Source organism: Hakea prostrata, chromosome 2 (assembly GCF_041222555.1).
Source record: "Hakea prostrata isolate BN-2017 chromosome 2, UWA_Hpros_2, whole genome shotgun sequence".
Lineage (NCBI taxonomy): Eukaryota > Viridiplantae > Streptophyta > Magnoliopsida > Proteales > Proteaceae > Hakea > Hakea prostrata.
The window spans coordinates 16,155,406-16,166,319 of record NC_142601.1 but is presented as its reverse complement, the minus strand read 5'-3'; positions in this window follow the sequence as shown (position 1 = coordinate 16,166,319).

Below are 10,914 nucleotides of genomic sequence, written 5' to 3'. Positions count from 1 at the left end.
CCGTCCTTGTAGCGTGTTATCTCTCCCCCCTTGTGGCGTGTATTTCCGCCCTTGTGGTGTGTTTATATCCGCCTTTGAAGTGTGTTGCCTCTTTGGGTGTTTGTGATGGAAGATACGTATGTTGTATCCCTTGTGCTTAATCGGTGTAATGGTTGTTACAACCACTATTCTAAGGGCTTGGGCTTGACCCATTCCTTAGCCAGGATGACCTTGTCTATTGCATGTATGACATTTGATCAATTTCCATTCCTTGGTTCAAATCGAATCTTGTGTTTTCATGCATTTATCTTTTGTATTTCTATATTTCTTTTGATGTGTCTGTATTTCCTTTCAAGTTCATGAATGAAGTTTTTTCAAGTTCGTACAAAAAAAAAAAATGCAGGGTTGGTACAACGGTAAGATCCATACTTCTCAGTGGAGAGATCATGGGTTCGACCTTTGCGGACGACAAAGCTCCCCCTGAGGATGTAATCAAGGTGCGAGCTAGCTGACCAAGATGAACCTCAGATAAAAATAAAAATAAAAATAAAAATAAAAATAAAAAAAATAAAAAAAGATAGAAAAAAAAAATTTGCATAGCTCTTCTAGTGGTGAAACCAACACCTCTTAGTGAAGATGTAGTAATTTCGACTCTTGTTGAGGCATATTAATATCCCCATCCCCCGGCTTAATAAAGCCCCTTTAATGAAAAATAAATATCAACAGTGAGTTCCCCACCCCCCCCCCCCCAATGAAAATAAATATCTTCCCATGTCTTCCTTTCTCAGTTTGTGATTTCTTTTCAGGTACAGGACCTTATGACTTTTAATACGTGGTTAATTTCATAAATATGAATTTATTATATGTGATTTAAATTTTATATTTGACTTTGAAGATTGTTCTACACTTGATATATTTTGGTAGACAATTTGTAGGATCCATATATTATAATCTGTGGTGGAAGTAGAAGGCTAAGGCATATGGGTCCCCTATTTCCCAGATTGAAACTTTATATATGTACCTTATGTTCTCTTATGGAGTCCTTCTAAGATGGAGGTTTTTGCCTTGAGGTTTTTAGTGATAATTTTTTGTAATGTTGTTTTGATGATTGGTTGAAAAACTTTCATTATAATCTTCTTCATACATAGTAAAAAATCTTCTTTTTGGCGTATAGACATTACACGTTCCATTGGTGTGTGAACCATATTAAATCTCTATATTATTTTGATTTGTTTTCGTTTCAATTCATTTTTTTCTTGGTGTTCATTTTAGTAGAATCTACCTAAATATATTGAGTGATTTGTGAAAGAGTTTGACAAAGTATATTTTTGCGTTATCAAATGTTTAATCTATCCTTTTATTTATTTATTTATTTATTTATAATCGTATTATCTTCAATTTTTGAGGTATGAATATGTACATTATCGATTGATATTTAAACTTTTTTTTTCTCCTGATTGAGTGACCTTGACTGAATTAACCTTTGTTGTAATTACTTTGACAATTTCAAACTGAAATTTAGATTTAAATCAAAATTATAAAGATCAAACTTAATTTTACTTGGTGCCAGTTTTTAACCTCTTCATTTTATTGTGATCTTCAGATTAAAATCAAAAGTCTGCTCACTTCAAGGGCTCACTTGTTTAATATTTAATCATGGGTTCAAATCCTCGAAAATGCTTGTTTGAACCATGTATGGCTGTATATATATTTAACATCTCTACACTTTAGACATGGGAGCCTTCCACGTTAAGTACAATATTTTTCACTTAACTTTTTTTCCCCATGTCACTAACTCTATTTGAGATGAAATGACATGCGAGCAGGAAAAATTTATTTGGGATATGGATGTACAACCATGAACATAGAAAAATACAAGAGGAAAAATATACAAGAGGAATTTAACGTGGTTCAGAAAAACTTTGCCTATGTTTATCAGAGAGAAGAGATTTCACTATTTCCAAGAAACTTCACACCATTCTCATATTCACAAAGTGATACCTTTTGCTTGCACCTAATCCCTATCATCAGGATGGATCAATCCCTGTAGGGGATTGATACATCCAGGCTATCATCGGGATGCGCCAATCCTTATAAGGAAACCTAAAACCTTAATCTCAATATAATTACAATTTCCACCAAGTACTAGTAATTGATGTAATCTTGTTTCAATTACAAATACAACCAAAACTATAATCATATAGACCCATAGAATACAAGACACCCAAACCCAACAATCTCCACCTTGTTTGAATTCTGCAAACCATTTTGAAGAAAACCGTTGATGATGTTTATTTGCAATCACTCGTCTTTGTGTATCTACTGCACCTTACCACATGGTCCACATCCCCTCAAGGGATGCTTTCCATATCTCCATCACTAAATCAACATAGCACACAACCCCCATCTGCGGTGTTCTGTACAACTCATCGTTGTTGTATGACGTGATAATGGCTCCACCTCTCCTTCTGTCACAGCCAGCTCCGAGAGATAACTGCCACTCACCAAATCTGAAGCGAAAGTCACACATTTGCTTCACACATTTGCCCTTGTTTGACGCTTGAATAACCTACAAATTATGTCTGCCTCTATCATTTACCCAAGTGTCAACTGGAGTTCCACATGTTTCCACACTCTCTACAAAGCTTGTACAATTCACATGATCTGCGCCTTTTGTATCTATCAATCAACCTAAAGAACTTGAACGTGGATCTCTGTATGAACCCACAGGATCAATACCAACCTAATTTGTGCCCTTCCTACCTATCATTAACTTAAAGAATTTGACCATTGATCTTCGTATGAAATCACTAGATCAATACCAATGGAATGATATTCCATCCATCACTTCCACTGAGTCTGGAACACCCAAAAACGTTAGGAACACATAATTCTATACAAAATACATTCACACAAAATCCTATGAGAACAACTCATATGATCAATCCGATTTAGAAAAAAAAAAAACTTTTCATTTGGTTTTTTTTTTCTAGGGAGTAGTGCTGCTCTCAGCAGCGCCTGGTTCAGATACACTTTGGGGTCCATAGAAAATCTGGACCGTTGATTGAAAATTTCACTCAATGGTCCAGATTTGCTCTAAACTCAAAAGGATTTGAGCCTTTGACTGCTAGGAGCAGCGTTGCTCCCAAGCAAATTTTTTTTTTTTTTTTTTTTTTTTCTGCTGTTTTTCCGGTTCCTTTGTTTTCTCTATTTTGGGTCCACGCTATACTTCTCAAGTGCATTTCAAACTTTTTTTTTTCTTTTTCAAACCAATGTAGTCATCATTACATTAAAATACAAGACACTCAAACCCAACAAAATTGAGAGAGACGTACTTACAAAATTACAAGTCTAATTGATCAGCTATATAACTAGACCAAGAGGCCATGACCTCCCAAGAAATCAAAACCTATTTACCCTCAATGACTTGCGAGTGTCTGTATGCTTTCAGCCTAACTAACCCCGAGGGTCCATATTAACCTCACACTCGCATAGCGTGGGAATTTTACTTTTACATACGTATTCTTTAAAAAAGATTGATTAAATATGGATTCAAGAAAGATAAACTCATGAGAGCGTTGAAATAGATCGTCCACCCAGATAGAATTCTTTTTATCTAAGCTCATAACCTTGACCAAGAGTTTTTGACCTTCCAAGAAATCAAAACTTATTTACCCTCGAATAACTTCTGAGGCTTTGACTAACTTGTATGCTTTCAATCTAGGCTAGCCTTGTAGATCCATATCAACCTCACAATCGCATGGAGTAGGATTTTTACTTTTATATGCATTTTTAAAAAGAAACTGATTATATCTGAATTCAGAAAGAAAAGACTCATGAGAATGTTGAAATAGATAACGCACCCAGATAAGTTATTTTTATCTACATTCATAAAAAGTTTTGCACTATTGTGAGGCCAATGAGGAGTCATCCAATGTGGGAATATTGGATTGATTCATTTTATGAACTATTTGGTTTACCTAATAGTAATGATTCTTGAATTATAAGAATACTATGGGAAGTAATTTTGCCCTTCTGTATATCCGAGAGACATTTTCTCCCAACCATTCAGATTTGGGTGGTGGGAGACACAACAAGATATGAAGATCATGGGCTGGATCTGATTCTCAGGTTTTGGATTTCATTATGATGTAGCCTTTGTAGTACCCCAGGCCAATTGATTTTACTCGAGAAAATCTTGGCTTGACAAGAAAAGAAAATTTGGGGGTTCCATAAGAATCACACTTTCGCTTGTGATGCATGGTCTATATGAAACTGCTCTTTGATTTCTTCTTTTCTGCTCTGCGATTTGTGTTATACAGTCCATATTTGCATCATTTTTGTTTAGAAATGTTCAGTGCAGGACAATCATTATGTGCTTGAAATCTATGGGCAATTGGGTTTGCTTCTTGAAGTGGAAGCAAAAAGGGCACTGGGACACAGTACTCTGAACTTATGGCAGATGGCATTTAACATTTACTAAGATTACAAGCAGCTTGTTTACCAACAAAAAAAAAAAAAATAAAATTTTAAAGCAACTTGTTGGGATCACGTTTGGTACTATTTTGATACTCGTATATAATTCCATCTTCTTATTGGATCGTACGTAAAGATTTTCTGAAGTTGAAATCTTTCCTTAATCATACACGATTCGCTACTTCAAATTTGAGAGTAATTTGAATTTTTATTTGTTGCAGGATGCAGCCTGCAACGAAAGGTGGAGATCTCATCATGTGTACAAAAGGCAATTCAACAGTGTAGGATCAAAAGGCAGAGGTTTAGTTGTAAATATAACTTTTTATTTTTACATTTGAAAGTTTTTAAAGTTTACAAATTTCGAAAGGGAACCCCCTCACTCTACCCGACTTTGATCCCTTTTATCTTTTCGCCCTATCTGGAGACTAGCATGTCTCGAGTTCGATTATTTAAGAATCAACAATTCTTGAGCATAAATCCGATGGCCTTGAGATTTATTACCTGCAAACCTCAATGAAGGTATTGAAGAAGTTCCTGAACGAAGTTTCGTCAATGACGTCATGGTGAACGGTGCATCCGATGAAGATGTTATCAACGAGCTCCATGACTTGGATGGCAACTATAGGTTTGAAAGGGCCATCGTAACTATTGCTCCAAAAACTTGTTCGGCAGTGCAAGCTAACAACCTGCAAAAAAAAATGTGCTCAAAATGATTGGTCGAGGAACGTCTCCGACAATCAAATTAGTGGAAGTGCACAACTTTAGAAGATGAAAACAACTTGCAGATCTCACAATGCTAGAAAAGGTAACCTGAGAAGGCATACCTGTTTATGTTGAACGCATGAATATTTATAGACCTAAGGGAAGATCTTAGTTGTGCAGTGTTGGTGTTCGACTTGAACTCTATGATTGCTCCTAACCTCTCCCAAATAGAAATGGATTCTTATCTGCAAAGAGAATATTACTCATATTGTTATCGTGGTGCCCGATCTGGACTAGTTTCCTATCTTGATCAAGCTCCTTACTTCTAACTTTAAGGAAGTTGGTTACAACTTAGAATGTAGGAGTATCTTGTTTCGTGCACAGTCCGACCAAGGGTTTGGTTGGTTTGGCTTGTCTTTGTGAACCAACTCGGTCTGTTATGAATTGACCACATCAGTAATTGACGGCATCATCAAAGGTGAAGAGCTTCTTGATGGAATCAGGCATGTAGATTGGGGAGAGAATTTCATGGATAGATAGGTAGGTGGCATTGGGGTGGAAGAAATCGACATTTGCATCATTACAACTTTGGTGGACGTATCCGGCGGAGTCAAGGATGACACGGCCAGCTAGTGGTGGGAAATGTGTGAGGATCTGAGAGAGACCTCGCTTCAAAATAGACACGAGAGCGTTGATGGGGAGATTGGGGAGAGTGAAGTGAACCCCTTTCTGTATGAATATACATGAATGCATAGGAAGATCAGATATAGAGAGTTTCAAATACCCAATTGAGGATTCCTATTCTGGGAAAACAATGCATTTTGAGATGAGTGTGGGCGAAGATGAAGAAGAATAAGGAAAAGGCATTTTCAACTCTCTTTTCTCTTCTGGTAATCCTCTTCTTCAATTTTTTTGCGCTCTCCCTCTTTGTATCTCTCGCATTTTGATTCCTAAATAATCAAACTTCAGATATTCTAATCTCCAACTGTGTGAAATGAGAAAAGTTGTCACACCCCACTCAGCCGAATCCAGTCATACCTGAATACTCGTGGGGGTGTTACATCGCAAGACCTAGGTTCAGTGACAAATCTATACAACACATGATATAATATAATTAAATGGATAAGAATAAATCAAGTTTCAAATATAAAGTATCAATTATGAAATAATGATTACAATCATCCATTACTTCAAACAAAAGCTAAACATTAGAGTTCTAAGAAAGAAAGAAAGTCTGCAGTGGAAGAAATATTCTAAGGAAAGATCTAATGGAAGTAGACTCCATAAGAGCAATCCTGACACGAACACAAAGCATCATGTGCATCCACATCCTCCTTGATCATGCCCTCGTAGTAACCACCCGACAAAGGATCTTCAACGAAAGTGGGGTCCTCATAACTTGTAGAGAAACCTAAAGAACAAACAAAATAAATGAATGAGTTCATAGAACTCAGTGAGGTGACTAACATTCACATCATATATTCATCCAATTTCCATGTTAATTCATAAGACAATCATGTAATTAATAATATAAACAAACAGATGCATGGTGATGATATGAGGTTCTTAACTCTAAAATGTAGTCTTTAAAGTAGACACGTATTAAGTCATACACCAGTCTCCTTTGGGCGGTCTCATCACTCTTCTCTCACGGCACTAAATTATTTTTGTTGGGTTCTCCGCGGCTATTGGGTCAAGTCACATCAATCCGTGGCTGGGGTATAAGTCACCATTCTCTCACATCACCATTTGACATGAGAACTGGCGCATGTCAATGATTACTCTAAGCCCAATGCAAAGTCATACGGTCTTGTACTACATATGGTCTGGATACTGCCCCTATGGCACCAACCAACTCAGACTACATTGACACTTAACCCTATGGTCATCCATATATAATAGACAGGATGCTCTCCATGTCCTCTCACTAGTTGGTTACCGGTCTTGAGCGCCCATGAGCCATTGTCTATTAAATGCAACCCTATCATCTCATGATAGCAGTGGGCCTGCTTGATGCTCACATGACCAAGCCACTGACATCATGGGTTAACCGGATCCACTGTTGTTATTGACCTATTCTCTGATTTTTGCATTTGCATATATACTATAAGCATTGTTTTGATTTGATTTATAGTTGCCTGTTATGAATACCACAGGCATTGTTCCGATTTAGTCTTTACTTATGCATTACGTACATATCATATGTGTTGCTTGATTTAATCCTTACTGATTCATTGCATAAAGGCCATATGTGTTATTTTGATTTATTCTTGCTATATGAATCTGCCTAGTCCGTATGAAATATCTGTGAGTAATGTTTGAATTCCTTTTGACTATTTGAGAAGTCAACCAAGAGTCCATGCTTCTTTACCTATTAGACTTATTTCTCGTTGTACTTTCCTTTCCCTTGGTAAAGATTTGGTGGAACAATCACACCCCTGAAAAAGTTTCCTCATCTTATTGGAAGTCCAGGTATGCTTTCAATTTCGAGGACGAAATTATTTTAAGGGGGGAGAATGTGAAATCCCGCCTAATCCTAACCTTGCTACTGTGCCAAATCCATACCTACCTTATACATTGTTCGATTTATTCTCTGTTGTATGAGTTGCCTAGTTTCATTTGGTGGAAGTTTATCTCGAAGCTTATCTTTTTCTCCTTCTATTTCTTCCCTTTGATGAGAGAGTGATCTTAAGTCATTTCCATGATTGATTTTTCTATACATGCTATTGTATAGAGGATCTCCATGCACTCTATAATGATCCTTCTACCCTGCTGTTGTAGAGTGGACCTCCATACACCCTATAACCTTGTGAATTCTCCACATGACGATTTTGAAGGGAAATCAAGTGTGATCTTCATGATTTGTTATTCCTTCTAATTATTTCAAGACTTCAAGCTTTTCATCTCTTGTTTTCAATCAAAGGTTAGTAACCTCTCTTGTATTGTATTGATCTACTTTTACTATGTTTTATCCTTTGTGATTGAGATTTAGAAGAAGATGCTGCATCCTTGCAACCATCTCTCTACAATCTCTTTTCATTTTTTTTAGGTTTTATGATCTTCATATTGATCTTCACCATGATCCTTATGAAATCTTCATAAAGCCATGATCGTACTTTACTCTTACTATGTTTTATTCTTCGTGATTGAGACTATGAAGAAGATGCTGCATCCTTGCAACCATCTCTCTACAATCTATTTTCATTTTAAGGTTTTATGATCTTCATATTGATCTTCACCATGATCCTTGTGAAATCTTCATGAAACCATGATCATACTTTTGATTCGATTTCAAAGCATGTTAGATTTATTCCTTGTTTCTTATAAAAGACTTTTTGTTAATTGTTTTCCGAAGATTTTGGGAGAAGAAAGGTCAAGATAAAAGCAATGTCCACCATCTCCTTAGAAGCCTAGTACTCTCCCAATTTCGAGGACGAAATTATTTTAAGGGGGGGAGAATGTAATATCCAGCCCTATTCTAACCTTGACCCTGACCCGGATCCACTGTTGTATTCAGGTCCGAGGACCCGAAGCGGTGGAAGAAGAGATCTATGGACCATCCTGATTGATGATCATGATTCGGAGACCGAGCCCATGGACATTGACAGTGATACCCCTTGCTTAAATGCATTGTCAGTGTTTAAGGAAAGTCTGCGCATTGGAGAAGATTAATATGGTTGATGTACCAAATGACCTCCTGTACACAATCCGAAGGTATTCCCCGAAACTAGACTTCTTGATTGAATTGTGGAAGAAAACCTCACTCAATTTGACCTTGTATAGCCTTTCAAATCTCTACTTGAAGTTGCTGTTCTAAACTTGAGTTTTCTGCTGAAATCATCTTGGTCGATCATTTTGGTCGATACCATCGACCAAAAGCATCGACCAAAATGTCCCAGTCTGCCAAGTTAATGATTCCATGGAATATTCCTTTTCTATTTAATATGACCTCGAGCCTTGAGCCTTTTGCAATCATTTTTCTCACCTGGGAACGTGGGGAGAGCTTCCCAAAGCAGCTCCTTGGTTAGTGTGAAGGGCATCTCATCAAAGACACTTAGTTTATCATTGATTCTTGCATTCATCTTCTACACTAAGGTAAGACTCTTCATTCCACTCTCTACCCTACCATTTTCTACTCCTTTCTATTGTCATCTTGCTGATGGGACATTTGAAATGGTGCTGCAACCTTGCAACCACCACTCCAAGTGCCTACTCATGCTCAATCCATGATTCCCTTAGCCATTCATTGATGCTAATGCTTAAATCTCATGCCTAGCATATGTATTCCATGCTTTACCTATTAACATCATACCATTTGATATCAAACTGAGCTATAAAGTGTGTTATGTTCATGTTTAACATTGCCATATGATTCCAATCGAATTTCTATTAGTTCCTCTAGCTATTGCATGCTATTCCTCATCAATGCAATCAATTCCAACTCATGCCATGACGTTTATCACTTGAACTTGATAGCTCAAATTGGGGCTTTTTAATTAGACCATTGGATTGGGTTAATTCCTTGATTTATAGTGTCCTACTACTGTTGTTAAGTATGCCTCCAAGTTCTAGATTGATCCGAACACCGGAAGACTCATTTCGGACCAAAATCCCCAAAATCCACTATTCTGCCCGAGGACTATTTTGGTCGATCATTTTGGTCGATACCATCGACCAAAACCATCGACCAAAGTTGTTGCTGACAGCAACCTTGGTCAGTTTTGACTCGAATGACATCCGATCTTCACGACTTCTTTTCTAACTTATTATTGATGTTTGTTTAGGGCCTTAACACTTCTATTGGACTATTCTTGGTATTCTCAATTCATCATCAACTCATCCAAGGTAAGGATGGTTATATCCATAAACATATAAGTCATCAAATATTGAACTATGCTTTATTCAAAGAATGAAGTCCCTAAATTTCTTTCAATCATTATGATACTGATACATATGTGTTGGAACAGTAATATTTAAATCTTTATACAATTGTTGTGTTACTCTATCATTTTGATTTGCTTATGTTTATAATGATTCGTTTCAATATCATGATTTGAGTACTATTATGAATATGCATTGGATGCATGAGAAATGATGAGATCTGATGTGTGATTGCTTACGTATGACTTGGGATTGGAGGGTGTCCTACTGACACTTCTGTCCTTGGGCATCGGAGGGAATAGTATGGGATATTCTCCGATGGTGCCTATCGACACTCTCCCGAGTTATTGGATGACATACATAGGAGTGTCTAGTTGTGTGGCTAGGTTCATCCTTGTCGTGTCAGACCCGAATCGGAAGGGCATTGAGACCGAACAACCCGTGGTAGTGTATGGTTGGATGGGCGCTCTAGGCCGGTAGCCAATCCGGTAGGGGACATAAACCATGCTACGGATACCTGAAAGGGGCCATTTATTGGTAGAGTTGCATATGGATAGACTTGGGCTCACGGGCGCTCAAGACCGGTAACCAATCCGTGAGAGGACGTGAGAGCTTCCCGTTTACTATATGTGGATGACCAATAGGGTTGATGAGTCCGTAATCCGGGATTACGCTGACTCTAGTGTGAAGGATACCGGAAAGGATCGCCGGGGGCGAGGAATGGACGTATCTGGAACTGAGATGATATGACTGAGTAGATGACTTGCATTGGGCTAGGCTTTACTGTGACATGCGCCAGTACTTGACCAAATGGTGATGTGAGAGAGCGGTGACCGATCCCCTTACCACGGTTTTTTGATGACTTTACCGATCTTC